The sequence below is a fragment of the Neolamprologus brichardi genome, chromosome 11, assembly GCF_056152115.1.
Source record: "Neolamprologus brichardi isolate AB-2024 chromosome 11, ASM5615211v1, whole genome shotgun sequence".
Lineage (NCBI taxonomy): Eukaryota > Metazoa > Chordata > Actinopteri > Cichliformes > Cichlidae > Neolamprologus > Neolamprologus brichardi.
In genome coordinates, this window is record NC_142114.1 from 10,241,533 (window position 1) to 10,248,918 (window position 7,386).

The window sequence follows — 7,386 nt, forward strand, 5'->3', positions numbered from 1 at the left end:
GCAGTGGGTTTAGAAGTGTTTCCAAAGGCCAATATGATTTTGCGTAAAGTTCTGTACATAGTATGAATTTATGTTACCAGTATACCATTTTGAGGAAAGATAGATAGGCTGTTGAACTTTGTTGGTATTGTTTTACAGCAGCAGGATAAAGAATAAAAAATAGTAGCTTATAATAATAATAATAATAATAATAATAATAATAATAATAATAATAATAATAATAATAAAACGTTAGAGTGATTAAAAAAAAATAAGTGTATGTATGAATTTAAGACAAATCTTATGCCTGACAGGTGTGTTTACCTGTCACAGAAAGAAGACTTATTATACAGTTTAGTAAAGAATGGCAGGAATAATTTCCTGAAGCATTCTTTATGGGTTGAATCAGTCTGAGGGAGAAGAAGCTCTGCTGCCTCAGAAGTGTGGAGTGGAGCAGCTGTGATGGATTGTTCATGATGGAGAGCAGTTGTCCTTCACTGACACAAACACCTCCACATACATGCAAACAATGGTTCCTGCCTTGTGAATCATTTTGTTAATCCTGCTGGCATCTCAGGCACTGATGCTTTATGATGATGCATAGCAAACAACAGGAAAGTGGATGGCACTTGCTACTACTGACAGGTAGTAGATCTCCAACATCTTGCTGCACAGATTAAAGGTTCTGAGCTTCCTTAGGAAATAGTCTGCTCATCCCTTCTTGTACACTATACTGCCGGTCCTTCAGTCTGTCAGTCAGGTGAATGCCCAAATGTAAAGTCATGGTTCTCAACTAATGTTCCCTAATGGCAAATACATTATTTCCAAGAAACATGCATGATTTTTAAAGTGTAGTACTTCATTTTATTACTCCATGACAATATGGTTCTTTGTCATGGAGTAAAGGACATGAGTTTTACATACATTTTTACCCTTTTGCTGTGTTGTTGCTTATGTGTGGAAATGAGCAAGGTTTTTTTTGTCTTTCCTTCACTGGTTTCTGAGAAGGATACATGAATGTGACTTGTAATAATTTCAGAATTCCAATAATTTCCTTGTGGTGTTTGTACAGTGAAACATTTCATTTATAAAGAGGGGTCCATGTGAACATATTGTTGAATGTGAAAACATGGGCTTTCCTCCAGACACCACCAATATTTCTGCTGTATGACTTTTTTATGGGACGAGAACGGTTTGAGGGCAAATAAAGTCATATTAACCACCACTTGCTTGCCGTCTAAATTTTAATGAAAACAACCGCATCGTTTTCCAATTATTTTCCTTTTCCTAAAGGTTAGAATGTCTTCACTGTGCATCAAAACTATCCCTTGTCCACCTTCATTTCAGCAGCTGCCTCATAAAGGTGCCCATGTGTCTACCATACCCGGTCAACAACAGCCAATATCAGCTACTGAATGGCCCATCTCTAATGGGTTTCACTGCTACCTTGTTTTCCTGACAACCACACGGCGCTGTCTTGTATCCCCACACAATTCTCCCCTTGTTAGCGCCAGTCTCTCCCTCTTCCCCTTGCACTTCTCCCTGCCGCCTGACTGCAGGTAGAAATGAGTCATATACAGACACCACTCACCGTGGCCAGTTTCTGTTTTACTGGGTGCTTCTGACACAGCCAGCTCTCGCTCAGTGGCAGCACGCTTTAAATGAAAAAGAAAAAAGCAAACACAGCTTCGACTCTCCTCAAACGTCTTTTTTGTTGTCTGCTTGGTCTCATGAATGGTTGCACAGTAAAAAAAAAAAGGTATCCGTGAAAATTATTCGGTCTGTTTGGCAAGTATGATTAGGGAATTTGTTACTGTTAGCTCATTCATAGATTTAATATGAGGCCAGTTTGGCTGCCATTTAGCTCGCTTTACAAGATCACAATAAAATACCTTCTGTGTTACAATATTCTTTACTAGATTTTGCTGATATAAGCAGGCAGCAATGCTTCTTTTCTTTTCTTTATTGCTGTATTCATATTTTTACATACTTCCGCTTGTACGCTTTTTTTTCTTGCATGAGTTCTTCAACTGTTTGAACTGATCTTTTGTTTAATCCTTAAGTCTATTTCACTTTTAGGAACAATAGACCTTACACTTTTTTTTAGAAACCACGCTTCCAGTAAATATTTTATTTTTCCTGTCAAAATGTTAGGGACTGCACACAAAAAGTGCAGGAGATTGGAGAACAGGTCATAAAGGGGGCAGGGGTAATTTTGGATCTTGAATTAATATTTTCATTTCAGCTTTCCTTTACATAGTAACGCTGCTATAAGTTCAATGTGAGGTACTCGATTAAATGTAATGTACCAGTATACGACAGAAGCAATATAGCATCATTATTCTGACATGTGAGAGTGGTTTTGTGTGTCTACAGGAGAGTTCAAAGAAGACCTTAATCACCTCGAGAACAGGCTTACTTTTTCACAAAGTGAAGCGTGCCTTCTCAAAACCCTATTAATTTTCATCCAGTTACCGTGAAGGAAAAAACCTCCATGTGGTCTTCCAACCTAATTTATTGCAAAATGATCAAAACCCAGTAATTGCTCCTTCATTAAACATAAATATGTGGAATATATTGTCCATTTAAAGTGTAATGTGAGTTGTGTACTTGCATTTTATGTGCAGGCCATAATACTTGTTATTACACAATATTGAATTAGGAAGCAGTGGTGAAAAAAAAGTCTTCACTGGGGCGGACAAAGCCAATAAGCATTCTCAGATAGGTTAAATGATGTAGAAATGATGTATTTTAAACAGGGATTCCAGGGCCAAGTTGGATTGGTTTCTTTTGCTTCAACTAGCCAATCCTCACAAAAAAAGGTACTTGGGAGGTAGTATTTTGGGAAATGTGAAGGGGAATTCTCTTTCCTCTCTTTTGACTTTGTTTCAGTTTTCTTCTCCAAAGCCACAGTAATGTTATTTTGCTAATAACATATCGATCTCGCAAAAATATGTTAAACCGGTTCTTCCATCCAGACCTGAGAGTCTCTGAATGGTCATAGTATAGGGCATAAAAGGAAAAAAAAGAGATTTTCTCTTTTACAGTGATCAGTTGCTATCATTTTTCTGTTGAACACAACCTCAACCATTGTTTTTTTAATTTCAAACAGAAGTCTCAGGATACATGAACATTAAACAGCCCAAGACAGTAAACAAAGAGCTATGTTCAACTCATTTCTTTTCAAATGTCCACAAGTAATATCACCTTATAATGTGTGATCTACATCAGATGTTCATCAGTCATAGGATAAGTAAACCTCAGTTAGACAACCAAAGACAATAGATGAAAATGTGCTGCAAAAGGGAGACAGGCATCAGATGTGAATCAGAATCACAATCAGAAAGGGTTTTATTGCCAAATGTTGAGCAGGTTTACAACATTAGGAAATTGGTGCGGCACTTGGTGCGAAACGTGCTGTAAGACAAACACTTAAATAAACATAAAAATAAAAATTAAAAGTGCTAAGCAGATGTACGCAGGTGATGATCAGTGCAAAAATGGAACAGATGCAGAGAACACAGTATAGGGTCATGTGTTTGTGGTGGGAACAGTTTTATGGTTGTTGTTCATGAGTCCAAGAGCAGAGGGGAAGAAACTGTTCTTAAGGTGAGAGGTTCTGGTCCAAATGGACCAGAGCCTCCTGCCTGAGGGGAGCAGGTCAAACAGATTGTGTCCAGGGTGAGAAGGGTCAGCTGCACGTCCCAGTGTCCTGGAGGTAAACAGGAGGTGTGAGGTTAAATGCCACCGTCATGGCTGTCTACTGAATATTAAGCTGGAATTAGAGTTGACTATCTTAGCTTAGCTTAGTTTAAATTATCTCTGTTTCATTTAGCTCAACATGAGAACTAGAAATGGGGAAAATGACTGTAATTGGCATAAATGATTATATCAAGCCACAGTTACTTAAGATAAGATAAGATAAGATAAGATAAGATAAGATAAGATAAGATAAGATAAGATAAGATAAGATAAGATAAGACTTTATTGATCCCACAATGGGGAAATTTTTGCGTCACCTCAGCTCAGGTACAGATATCAGAAGGAAATACAAAAATACAAATAAGTACAATCAATGAAAAAAAGTAAGATGATACACTATATACAATGGTAGCATACACAGTATGTGATTATGGATATAGTTGGAAATATGGAAGACATAAACTATATAGCTTGGAAGGTCATGGAAGGTCCATTATGCATGAAGTGGTGACCGTGGATGGTCATGGTCATGATGGATGTCAGCTTTACTAACATCCTCCCCTCACCAACCACCTCCACAGACTCCAGGGGACATCCCAGCACAGAGCTAGACCTCCGCACCAGTTTGTCAATCCTGCTCCTGTCCCTGTCCGTGCATCCACTCCCCCAGCAGGCCACTGCATAGAAAAGGGCAGATGCTACCACAGTGTCATAGAATGTCCTTAACAGAGTCCTGCAGACTCCGAAGGACCTCAGTCTCCTCAGCAGGTGGAGTCGACTCTGGCCCTTCTTATACAGGACGTCTGTATTTGTAGTCCAGTCCAGTTTATTGTTGAGGTGAACACCCAGGTACTTATAAGAGTCCACTATCTCAATGTCTTTCCCTTGAATGTTCACCGGTGTTGTAGGGGGTGACTTCCTCCTGAAGTCTATGATCATCTCCTTTGTCTTGCCGGCGTTGATTTGGAGTACGTTGGTCTCACACCAGCCAACAAAGTCACTGATGACCCCCCGTATTCCTGATCATTCCCATACTTCGCGGAAGTCACTGCTCAAGGAAAATTCAACACAAACCGGTATGAAAACTAGAGTTTTACACTTGAGCTCTGTATGAACTGAAGAAATAAGATACGTTGTGTTTATTGGTGGGAATTTAGCAGCTCCAGTAGGAAGATTTTATTACCTTGGCACAGAGGCTGGGTTGGCTAGGCGTTTCCCTGTTTTTTCCAATCATCAGCCAGAGCTAACCTAGCAGGCAGTTGGCCGTAGCGTCATATTTACCAAACAGATATTAGCCTGAATCTGTAAAGCCTGAACCATGAAATAATTACCAAGAAAAAATCGAATCATTTTTAACCTTTAGTGTGTTTATTGATCTTTCTGATGAATAAATAAATATATGAATTTACGTTTATGAGTTTTAATTTCTATCATTTTTGCTACATCCACCACCTTTGTTCAATTTATGGTTTTAAAATTAAAAAACAGTGCAATTTATTTATTTATTTTCAGGAAAAAGGTCACAAATACTAATTACAAAGTTAGAAATGTGTCATTCCCCTCATTGTTATTAACAAATGGAAAGGATTTCTTTTCTGAGGTTGAGGCTTGTTAATTGTTTTTGCACCCAGTCCTACTGTGATAGTTGTCTCTCAGATTTAATTCCGATCCTCTGTGTGGATATATTTCATGGTGGTCTGCTATCTAACTTAACTATGTCCTGCCAATGTTTCTTCAGCTTTGCCTTCTCCTTCTGCCAAGGTGCTTCACGGTCACCCCACCCAACAGAGTAACTAATGATTTTCTCCTGTCAGGTCTCAATGGTACACAACCAGGGGTAGTGAATGAAGAGGTCTGGGCTCAAAGGATTATCAAAACTTTAAACAAAGCCCATAAAATGTGGAGTAAATATAAACAGTCATCCACCATTTATGCCTCTGTAAATCAAAGCATGTGTGTTTTTGTAGGATGAAGCAGTTGCAGGCAGTGACGGGTTTGACCACACGTAACATCCAGATTCAATACTGGGATGTTGTCAGGAACAGCAACACATTTCAGCATGCACACGAGCTATCTATCACTCTACATGTTTGTCTTGCAGAAAATACTTTTCGGCCTTAATGGGATAAACTCAAAGGGCGCTGGAGAGATGGGCCAAATATTCCATGAAAAACCTCAGCTCTTTGGTTCCCTGAAAGCTTTCTTGGTCAACAAATGAATCCAAGAGTGGGAGAGGAGATGACAGTGCCAAAGACACCCACCACTGGCCTCAGTCTAATATCTGTCAAAATATAAATCAATAAGATCTGAAGACAAATGACTCGGTGCTGGAGGTTGCAAAGCCAAGCATCCCTGAGCTGAATCTGAATTCCGGCATCTCATATGAATTTCAATGATTCTTTTTGTAAACTTTTTAAATATGCATCACCTCGCTCTGTTTGCGTGTCAGGTTATAAATCAGCAGCCCACACTCCTGATTCAGGGCCCAGTGCTGACTTCAGCACCGTCACACTCTATGGAAACGAGATGAAGGTTATCGACCAGGCCCATGGGCCAGAAAACGATACAAACTCCCAGTGTGCACCCAGTGGCACCGGGCAGAACATCTGTGCAACTGCACAAGTCACCTTGATTTGTCTTCAAAACACATCAGCAATAACACAGAGGATACACAAGGGAGCTGATCAGTTTTTGACCCATCTAATCCTTCCTCAACAAGCACTGTTTCCATGTTTGCTCCTTTTGTTATGCACAGCTTCACTTTTCCTCTCTGTAATTTTCTTTGAAAACATGACATTAGAGAGAATGCGGCACTATCTCCAAATTTGCGGCCATGATTATTCTTACCAGAAAGAGAAAAAGGGAAATCTGATAACTCCAGATTATGTTGTAAAGTTACAGGCATGTGCTGCACTTGGGCAATTTGAATTTTTTTTTTTTTCCGTGGATTTGAAATTCTGTAATAACTGCTATCGTGTGTATGTGTGCACTAGACAAAAAAAATCTCTTGCAGCCATGGAAAAAAAGTAATACTGGTGAACAATACCCGTGCCTTCCATGATTGGCAGACCTCAACTCATACCCCCTGGGAAGTCGTAGAAGTGCTTTATATTTCAAATTCTACCCACACACACAAAAAAAGAAAAGAAAATGCTGCTGGAATGGATGAGCTCCACCAGCTGCTGAGACTTAGAGTGAAGATGATGTGATTCTTGGATTGGACTGAGAAGACATTTTCAATATTTGGCTCGGAGGTGTCAAAATTGTCATGCCACTGCCAAATGCTCTCTTAGAGATCAAACATTCTCTTTAATAAGACTGCCCGAGGGTTATGTAAGCTTAAACTCAAATATAAAGTCTTCCAATATGACTTCTTTCATTATTATTATTACACATTTCAGGAGGAGCGGAGCTACATGCTCATTTGGAAGTGAATAGATGGAACTGTCAAGGGTTTGTAGAAATCACCTGCAGACTGAGCTGAAGTCTGCTGGAGGTAATCTCACGCACAGTAATGTGAAATCCCTGTTTGGATTTAGCAAGAAAGGATGATTGGCTGTTAAACCAATCCAGCAATACATAATATACTACATGTGGTAATACTCCAATCCACAATGAGCAATCAGGCTACTACACAAGGTGTCAGGGGAGCAATACATCTTAAGGCCCGTGCTATGTGAGCACCGTCAATTACCAGTGCAGTGC